The sequence below is a fragment of the Hordeum vulgare genome, chromosome 5H, assembly GCF_904849725.1.
Source record: "Hordeum vulgare subsp. vulgare chromosome 5H, MorexV3_pseudomolecules_assembly, whole genome shotgun sequence".
Taxonomy (NCBI): Eukaryota; Viridiplantae; Streptophyta; class Magnoliopsida; order Poales; family Poaceae; genus Hordeum; species Hordeum vulgare.
In genome coordinates, this window is record NC_058522.1 from 539,312,318 (window position 1) to 539,323,202 (window position 10,885).

The window sequence follows — 10,885 nt, forward strand, 5'->3', positions numbered from 1 at the left end:
GCGTCGGGGGCTACAGTTATGTCCATATGTTCGCCACCACTTGGTTCCGATGGGCCGGCGTCGGGGGCTACAGTTATGGCCAACTCGGCCTCACCGGCACCGCTACTGCACTCGGCGACATCACTGGCAGAAATGAACTCCACATAAACCATGGGTTGTCCATACATGGAGTTATTGGGATTGCTTGCAAAACCCATGTACGACGCCCATGCTCTTTCACCAGTAACCCGTCGCAGAACCCAACGATTTCCTCCCTCAACCACGAAAGCCTCCAGGGTCATTTTTTTTCCATTCATCGCTGAACCAAACACCGATCGGATGCACCTTCTAACTGCCGCATACTCTACATTAACCATGTCTTTCACTACAACCGTAGTCATCCCGCACCTAGACACATCCACACCAGAAGGACCCTCATGTATGATGTGCCCATAAAACACTAACAAATTTTCCATAGTACCTAACGAGCAGCCATATTTACATCCTTAGTCCATTAAAAATCATATTTTTATATTTACATTGTAATAACAACATCCATTACTTATCTTTTTTACATATAACAATTTAACAACATCCATTACATCTACGCATAATAATTTATATTGTATCATTTATCGTGACACTACATCTATAAAATAAATAGAAGATGAATTACAATATGTCATTCATACCTCTGGTTTAAATAAGGATATCCTTCCGAATATAATATATCACCAGAATAATATCAGCGAATTCCACCTATTTTCATATGAAAAAAAATATTACACACATAATTATTTCCGTGCTAGCAAAAGTCTAAAAATACATACTGCATGCATATATATATATATCACGAGTCATATTTCTACGGGGTTGACAAATTATCAAATAAACAAATATATTACACACGCGTCTTGCATGTAATAATACTAATGGAGCTAACATATATTACATGTTTTTTACAAATATATTACATGATTTTTACAAAAATGCTAGTTACATAGGCATTTTTCCGGCTTCTTTCTAAATACCAGTTGCATGCAAACACGAATAAATCATCGGTAATATATGAACATAGTCGACCTATTATCACATGAACACAAATATGAACAAAGTCTCATACCTTGATCTTCAACTTAGTAGTTCATATCGCATGACAAAATAGTTCCACAAAAGTGATAATACGCTCCCTAAGACAAAAGAAAACACATACTTAGAAACTAATCAAACAAAATAAAAACATCATGCATGCAAACACGACCAACACAAATGGAAAGCTCTTACCTTGATCTATCTTTTCTTCAACTACAACGTCTTCAAAATAGTTCCACAAAAGTGATAATACGCTCCCTAAGACAAAAGAAAACACATACTTAGAAACTAATCAAACAAAATAAATACATCATGCATGCAAACACAACCAACAGATATAGAAAGCTCTTACCTTGATCTATCTTTTCTTCAACTACAACGTCTTCAAAATCTAACTTTAAACCGTCCTAAATCGCCACATAAACATTCATACGGAGTAGCTCTTGAGAGAAAGAGAAGAGAGTGAGAAAGAGAAAGAGAAGAGAGTGACACGGGAGGCAACGGCAGGAGAAGAGAGCGAGAGAGGAGGCAGCGACGCGGTTCGCTTATAAAGAAGAAGTTTCGCACTGTTTCGTCGGTGGAGAGCGGGAAAAATTCCCACTGTTTCGTCGGTGGGAGCGGGAAATAAGCCTGGGAATCAACGCGTACGAAAATCAGCGCAATCAACAACAGTGTCGGCCGCGCGGAAACAGTGCCCTGGCCGCCTGCTCCCGAGGCGGCAGGGCCCACCCAGCTTTGTCCGTTACGGACAGGAGAGGCGGGAACGGGATCCGGCGCTGGCCGCCTCAGCTGGTGGCGGCAGGCCCCACGGCCGCCTCGTGCGGTGGCGGCAGGTGCCACGTGCCGCCTGGCGCGCCTGCCGCCACCCGGGATGGGGGTCCTTTCGCTCCTTTCCACTCGCAGGTGGTCTTTTTTGACAATCTCATTCGACACGGGGTCCTTTTGGACAAAAATTCCGCTCGAGAGACGAAGGGAGATGCTTAATCATAAAACTGAATGTTGTGTCTCTCTTTCAGCATCCCACCACCGCTAGAGCCCATCGTGGCAGCCGCTGTTCTCCGTGCAGCTCCCCATGATGGCTGTGCTCTTTCGCCGATGGTCCGCTTCATCCAAGGCGAACTTTACAACACACAAATCAAACAACAAAGTTTGTACCTGAATCACCGGGGAAGGAGAGCGGGCTGATCGCCTGAATCGTCAGCGTTCAGCGGTAGAACATGCCGGGCGCTTGTAGGACGAGCAGATGCGGGGGTCGATCGCGACGAATAGCAACTTTGTGCTGCAGGCGTTGCTGCTACAGAGCCAGGTGCTGATGGTGGCGTACTACTCAGGGTTGACGACATGACAGTGCAGGGAGACGGCACAGTCACCAATGATGCCATAATATTATTCGCCAAAGAGATTATGGGACGGGAGGCTACAGTTGCAAAACAAATCCCAACAAAATAGTTGTCGTAAAAAAATTCTGCAACAAGATCTGCACTCATGAAGAAGGTGTATTCGACTCGTTCTATGTATCCAATCTGAAGGCTTGCGATCCGGCTAATTTTTAAAAAAGATTAGTCGGTGGATGCGTACCACATCCCTTTCTATTTACTAATTATTCATTTCTGGTCGTGCTGCCACCTGCCATTACTTCTCGTTACGAATTTAGGCTTGATGTTCACGTTTGTAAATTGTAATGTATTACTACTTAATTCTGTACAGGAGTGTCACTACTTAGAACTGAATTGTTTCAGTTTGGATCCATTTTCTGAGTCCATGTGTCATCTTGAGCCGTAATTTTCAGGAATGTTACTACTTGCTACTAAGTTGTTTCAATTGGGTTCAAACAATCGATATATTGTTGTCATTTTCTTAATCAATAAATTTCATTGTCATATTGAAGAACAAAATGACAACTAGGACCACATGATTACATATATGTATCAAATGTGGAAGAATGAACACATGCACATAGTCCTCTTTGAATTTTTCAAGGCATGTACATTTTTTATGCAAAATCAAGACTTATTCGAGAATCTTACATATTTTTGTAAGACCATATTAATCAATTCCTATTTTGCTATTGGCATGTCATATTTATTGTAATTTCCACCCTGTTTCAAAATCCTAGATCCGCCACTAGCTACACATGAGTACTACATACAAGCAACATATATGACTTGATTCTTGGCAAACATTTTTCAGCAAGTATTGTCAAGATCTATATCATTTCCTTCCAATGAAAATCATATTGAGCAACATTTTTTTTTGCATTCAATTATGTACCACAAAAACCGTTTCCTTCCGATGAAAATAAGTAGGGCCTACAAAAATGGGGTTTTCTATTAATTCCTCAAGCCGACGTCCGAGTACCAAGAGCTACAGTGCTCAAGTAAGTGAATCTATCCAAACAAAGACCGGCAATTTATGGACAAAACATCAATCTAAGAAGTCGTCAGATTTTTTTGCCAAAGCAACAGAGAAAACAAGGCACGATCATCAAAGAAAAACCGTTGCATCTCTGGCCAAGCGTACCAAGAACCCGTCTAACAAATCGGTTAGAAAAAGAAAAGAAGTATCCAAGCAAATACTGTGTGGAAAGTTTGTAATCCTAAACAACAAATATACCTTTTCATTTAGTAAAATGATTGTCGCTTTCAAGAAAAAATTTAACCAAAAATCGAAAGGCGCTTCAGATTCGACACCGTCACAGCAAAACCAACCCCGCGGGAAAGATGAAACACCTAGAACTCGAGGGCCGCTCGAGAAAGGTCGCACCAAGGAGGGCGAGAAGTGGGTGGGAGGCCTCTTGGGACCGACCACGCGGAGTAGGCGGCGGTGAGCCATTGAGCGGGACAAAGACATGTTTTAGTGGGTGATGGGTTTAGGAATTGCAGTTGTCGTCACAACAAAATTATTTTAGGAGGAGACTAAGAGGGCCGGGCTCCAGCCCACGAGCAAGATGCAACGACTAGCAGGCGTATACCGCATGAGGACCAAGTCGCAAAATGCATAGGAGTATGTGTGTGTGGGGCCATGCAGGCCCGCAGGGGAGAGGGTCCTCGTTGCGAGCCCGTAGGCAAGGGGGCATTGTACCGGCATGGAGCACGAAGGGCGACCATGGCCCGCATGAGATATTTCGATTGGCTTTGATGTGTTGAGCAAATCGGATTGATTGTTCGCAGCTGGTCAGCATTGATTCTCTATCTACTAAATAAAATAAGTAAAATGTTCACTGATTTGAAACGTTAAATATAGTGATACTTGTGATCTACGTTAAGTTTTTTTTTTGAAGAAGAGGGGATGATGCAACACAGTATAAATAAGTATTTCTCATAGTGAGAACCAATGTTATCGAACCAATAGGAGCGCGCAATTTCCCGTCTTGAGCGCCTATACACAAAAGAGCACACACTTGCACCAAAAGCGGACAATAGGGTTATCAATCCCCTTAAACTTGTTACTTGCAAGCAACAAACAATGATAGATACAAAGCTAAAATATATTAAATATAAAAAGTAAATACAAATAATAAAGGACAAAGAGATATTTCGTATTTTTGTAAATAGACACCGGGGCCATATTTTTCGCTAGAGACTTCTCTCTCGTAGAACGCATACGATGGATAATCAAATTATTGTTGGGTAACTATAGAAAAGCGTATAGTTATGCAATATTTATTCATGGCAATGACAGTTACATATAGGCATCAAGTTAGTAAGAAAGTACATCAACTCCTGCCTGCATCTACTACTACCACTCCATCCATCGACCGCTATCCAGCATGCATCTAGAGTATTAAGTAAAACAGAGTAATGCTTGGAAAACAATGACATGACATAGACAAAGAAAATCCAATTAATATGAATCAACCCTATCATTTTATCTTTAATGGCAGTAATACAAATACGTGTCTTGTCCCCTACTTTGTCACTTGGATATAGGGCACCGTGAAATTGAACCCACTACAACGCATGTCTTCACTTAAGATAGATCAAACTAGTTGGCCAAATCAAATTAATAGACCAGAGAGATTACGAAGCTATCATAATCATGCATATAAGAATTCAGAGAAGACTCAAATATATTCATGAATAATTTGAACATAAACCGATAATTAATTGAATCCCAACAAACGCATCACACAAAATGATTACATAAGATAGATCACCGCAAGAATCGTGGTGATCATGGTAATGAGGAACATATATATATATATATATATATATATATATATATATATATATATATATATATATATATATATATATAAACCGATAATTAATTGAATCCCAACAAACGCATCACACAAAATGATTACATAAGATAGATCACCGCAAGAATCGTGGTGATCATGGTAATGAGGAACATATATATATATATATATATATATATATATATATATATATATATATATATATATATATTACATGTACGTACTAACTACAGACCCATAGGTCTATTTTGAACTACTCACACATCATCATGGAAGCAGCAAGGTTGATGTAGAGGCCCTTTGTGATCTACCCCCTTCAAAAAGGCATCAGAACAAGGCTCCAAATGGACACACGGGGAACAGAGACTTGCGGCGGCAGAAAAAGTGTTTTGGGAGGCTCCCTGGTGCTTTTGGGACAATTGAGAATTTATAGGACAGAGGGGGCACCGGACGCCAAGGGAGGTGGTCCCAAGCCATCAAGGTGCGACCACCCCCTAGGTGCGCCCTGTTTGCTTGACGCCACCTCGTGGGGCCTCTGGCCTCCTTCTGAATCTTTCATGTCCTTATTTTGTCCAGAAAAAGTCACCAAAAAGTTTTGGGATATTTGGACTTCGTTTAGTATAGTATTCCTAAAAAGCCAAAAACATGCAGAAAACAAGAACTGACACTTGGCACTGGGTTAATAGGTTAGTGCTTAAAAATAATATCAGAAAACAAGTAGACGCCTAAAAAGCATCCTAAAATGATAATATAATATCATGGAAGAGTAAAAAATTATAGATACGTTGAAGACATATCACATAATTGCAGTACATGCATCTGTTTAGGCGTTGCGTTGTTCGCTACCGCAATGTTGTCATGCGTTCGAGAACATGCTATGTAAGTTTGTTATAGAGTGTATATAGTTGTGCAAGCAACTTGTGATATGTGTTCCTGCATAAAAACTCATAATTCATGAACAATGAGCCTTATCATATGCAAAATACTAGCACAAAAGTACTGGAACTAAGCTAAGTTATGAGCCCATTCGCTAAATGACTAGAGATCACTTGGGTGAAAGGCTAGAGGAACAATCATATCAGTATCATCTAACAAGTCGAGTTCTTCGAGTACGCAAACATATTTACACCGTCTTCTTTAAAGTAATATTTACTAGCCCATCTGTTACATGTACACAAGTCGGGTATCATTGACCTAAGCGAGAACTGAATGCTGACCAACAGCCTCTCATGTGAACAATTGTTTTCCATGTATCTATATACCACACATGTATCTTCAACCCATGTCGTTCAACTCATTTTAACATACCGGGAGCACTAGCCTAGCTAGTATACTAGATAGGTCACCTTCTTGCAAAAAAAATACTGGATAGATGGTGTAGAGATGATCAAACTGAGGGGAGGATGAAAGAATAATCAAACATATGTTACAACTCGTATGAGGAACTAGAGATGTAAGAAATGGTAGAAGAACGTGGTAATCTTGTAGGTCGGAAATGGAAGGGAGATGCTTGACCTTAATGGAAAGCCATTGTCAATTTGAGCTTCCTGGTTAGCTTCTCGTGGTAGAAATTTGAAGCACAACTAAACGTGATTTATGCCCAGCTACAAGAATAAGTTCAAAAGTCCATTTTGGCTATATAGCCCACAACTATCTCCCAATGTACTTCGGTTTGAAGCCGCTGCATTCCTTCAACCTCTCTTTAGTATTCATGGGAATTTCCTAGGAAATCTTCATCAAGAACCTGGATAATCGCAAAATGGACTTATTTGACGGGACTTATTCCTAAGAGACCCTTGAGTTTTGAATACCTGATCTATCTTCATGAAGAGTTGTGTCATGTTCCACTTTTGAATTCAAATTATTGTTTTCTCCATGTATTAAGTACGGAACACCTGGTATTTTAGAGTTCATTGAACTTTTATTATACTTGTATCTCTCCCATTATTCAATGATCCTATTCCAACTATGTGATCACTATTGTTCCTATCATATTACTTGCTAGAAAGAATCGGCAATGCAAGAAAGGATAACGAAACTTCATTCTTTTTATTTATATTTTGCTACAAAATACAACATTGTGGAAGAGTGTATGTTTTAAATTTTATTTTTTTGTTAAAAAAGGTGGATTTTTTACAGGCGCCTGGTACGTCTCCAACGTATCTATAATTTTTGATGGTTTCATGCTATTATCTTGTCAAACTTTGGACGTTTTGTATGCCTTATATATATTTTTGGGACTAACTTATTAACTCAGTGTCAAATGCCAGTTCCTGTTTTTGACCCTTTTTAGAGGAGAATTTTAAACGGAGCCCAGACGGAATAAAATCTGCGAATGATTTTTTCCATAGCAGAAGACACGCAGGAGACTTGAGAACCAAGGCAGGAGACCTCGGAGGAGGTCACAAGCCCACCAGGCCCGGCCTAGGGGGCCCGGGCCTAGCAGGCTTGTGAGCTCCCCGTGTCTCCCCTGCCCTAGGTTTTCGCCTATATATTCCCTAAGATCCTAGAAAAAATCAGGAGATCATCGAAAGTACTTTTCCGTCGCCGCAAGCTTCTGTCTCCGCAAGATCCCATCTGGGCACGTTCTGGTGCCCTGCCGGAGGGGTGTTTCGGATACGGAGGGCTTCTTCATCAACACCATGACCTCTCCGATGATGCGTGAGTAGTTCACCATAGACCTACGGGTCCATAGCTAGTAGCTAGATGGCTTCTTCTCTCTTTTGGATCTTCAATACAAAGTTCTCCATGATCTTCATGAAGATATATCCGATGTAATCTTCTTTTGCGGTGTGTTTGTCGAGATCCGATGAATTGTGTATTTATGATCAGATTATCTATGAATCTTATTTGAGTTTCTTCTGATCTCTCTTATGCATGATTTCATATCCTTGTAATTCTCTTCGAGTTGTGGGTTTTGTCTGGCCAACTGGATCTATGATTCTTGCAATGGGAGAAGTGCTTGGTTTTGGGTTCATAACGTGCGGTGACCTCACCCAGTGATAGAAGGGGTAGCGAGGCATGCATCGTGTTGTTGCCATCAAGGGTAAAAAGATGGAGTTTTCATCATTGGTTTGAGATTATCCCTCTACATCATGTCATCTTGCTTAAGGCGTTACTTTGTTCGTCATGAACTCAATACACTAGATGCATGCTGGATAACGGTCGATGTGTGGAGTAATAGTGGTAGATGCAGAAAGTATCGGTCTACTTGTCTCGGACGTGATGCCTATATGTATGATCATTGTCTTAGATATCGTCATGACTTTGCGCGGTTCTATCAATTGCTCGACAGTAATTTGTACACCCACCGTAATACTTGCTATTTTGAGATAAGCCTCTAGTGAACACTATGGCCCCCGGGTCTACTCCAATTATATTTTCAGCCTTACTCTTTTTCTTCGTTGCACTTTCCGCCTTCAGATCTCACTTTGCAATCAATCTTAAAGGGATTGACAACCCATTTATAGCGTTGGGTGCAAGCTCTTTTGTGTTTGCGCAGGTACTCTGGACTTGACGAGATTCTCCTACTGGATTGATACCTTGGTTTTCAAACTGAGGGAAATACTTACTGCTCCTGTGCTGCATCGCCCTTTCCTCTTCAAGGGAAAAACCAACGCAAGCTCAAGAGACGACAGAAGATCTCTGTCGCCGTAGCAGCGCCCAACCTATAAAAGTTAGGACAAAAGTTTTAACCCCAGACATGAAGTGGTGTTGTAATTACTATCTTGATGACGGATCATTGAATTGTCGCCTCCTGCAGTACTACACGTCAGGCCGAAAAGGCACTAGCAGATACTCCCTCCTTATTTTCATACCGCGTACATGGCTAGAGGCCGGGAAGAAATAAACTTCAGAAGATGATTTGTTGACTTTCATATATTTTGATTTTTTAGTTCTTACTAACTTGTCCCAATTAGCAAAACCACCCTCTATTCATGAAAAACCATAGTCCAAGAGTCTTAGATCTATATGACTTTTCAATTCAAAAATAAAGAAAGCTATATGATGTAGACATGTAAAGTATAACTTGTTTGGTTTTGGTTCTTAGACACCAAATCTAGATTCAGTTGAATAATTGAAGGGGAGAAGTGTTTTCATTATTTTACTTGCTATCAGAATTAGTGCAACCCTTGGCATTCAACTTATGGGAAGATAATGAATGCATACCAGCCTTTTATTTCCATGAAGAATGCTATTAATTAGTTCATTGCTCTATATATACAACAACCTTTGTCTTTTTATTTCATTTTCACATTTTGGTAAAGAATGTCGCAACACCAGCTTAGTACATCAAATAGGTGTCAGTCATACATACATGTGGATTAGATAAGGAGATAAGAAACAATCAAGATGTAAGATCTATGGGAGATGCAATATCTGGGATAGAAGACATTGGGAATAGTGGTGGTGTCATAGGTTAGATAATCCAAGTAGAAATATGAAGTTTTAGATCTTGCTTAGAGGCAAATGTTACCAATACATCAGCAATGCGTTATAATTACTAGCGAGTGATGTGTTGCTTGTGGCCACATCCCTGCCATATGAAGATCATTTGCAACCTTACCAAGCTATTCCAAGAAATTGTTCGATCTTGAGCGTAACAACCACAAAATGCATAAATAGAAGGGAGTGCATTGTTTTTTAATCTTCCAATTTTTGGAGTCTAGAGAAATAAATCAAAACGTAGTAGCTGAAAGAGACAATGTTTCAAACTCATGGAAAGCGATATTCTTTGTCGTTGTCTTTTTCTCTTTGTTCTCCAGCCCAATCAATTAGAGATCTCATATAATATATGTTGAGGAACATACTTGCTCGAGGAGAACCAATCAATGATTGAATGGTTAGAAGGGCACTGGTATCCCCATTCCACCAGAGATCAAACCCCAGGTTTGACACTTTGATGTCTCATTAATGTGGATTATTCTTTCAGTAAGAGATGATGTTTCCATCAGTAGCGGGGCGCCCATGGTGGCTTCATAAATCTTAAGCTCCGTAATTTTGACCAATCTTCAATAGGCGTTGTGTGAGTGTATCTTTTTGTGATGGACCGAGTATGTGTGCGTGAACGTCTATATTGTATCCCGTCTTTCTAAAAATAATACTTGCTTGTGTGGACAAGGTCTTCCATTGTAGTGTGGAGGTAGTGTTGTCTCTACATGGTAATATCTCGTAATTCATTTTTTTACTGAAGCATCTTTCTAATAAAAAGAAAAAAATACATTCTAACAAATCGTGTTTTATTTCATCAAAAGAAAGGCACCCAAACATTTAGGGTTTCCCCGCCTCCCATCGGTGCCTCCGCCGATCTCCCTTGTTTCCTCTGGCCTTAGGGTCATGGAGGTAGGGTGGATCATTGCCTTTGCCGGTCGGAGGACTCATGCTCCGTTTTAAGTATTTTTTTTTAGTGTATTTAAGGCTTGTCCTACTCAGGATGGCAAGGCGGCGACTCGCTGAAGATGAAATACGGTCCTTCCTGCCTAGCCCCCTCCCAATGGCGCGTCTCGCGTCGTCGAAGGGCATGTGAAGATGTGTCACTAGAACATATCATGTAATTCGTTGAAGATGCAAATGATACAAGTGCTTCGTTCATTCACGGACAGTTTCATGAAC

At 40.4% G+C, this 10,885-nt stretch overlaps 1 long non-coding RNA gene across 1 annotated transcript; it reads right to left on the minus strand.

Annotated features, from left to right (window-relative positions):
- Window positions 1-422: 422 nt before the first annotated feature.
- On the minus strand, window positions 423-1,145 carry LOC123398955. The gene is made up of 3 exons (XR_006610292.1): window positions 1,103-1,145; window positions 672-738; window positions 423-460 (listed from the first exon to the last, which is right to left on the minus strand). It is a non-coding gene; the product is annotated as an uncharacterized LOC123398955 (long non-coding RNA).
- Window positions 1,146-10,885: the final 9,740 nt, after the last annotated feature.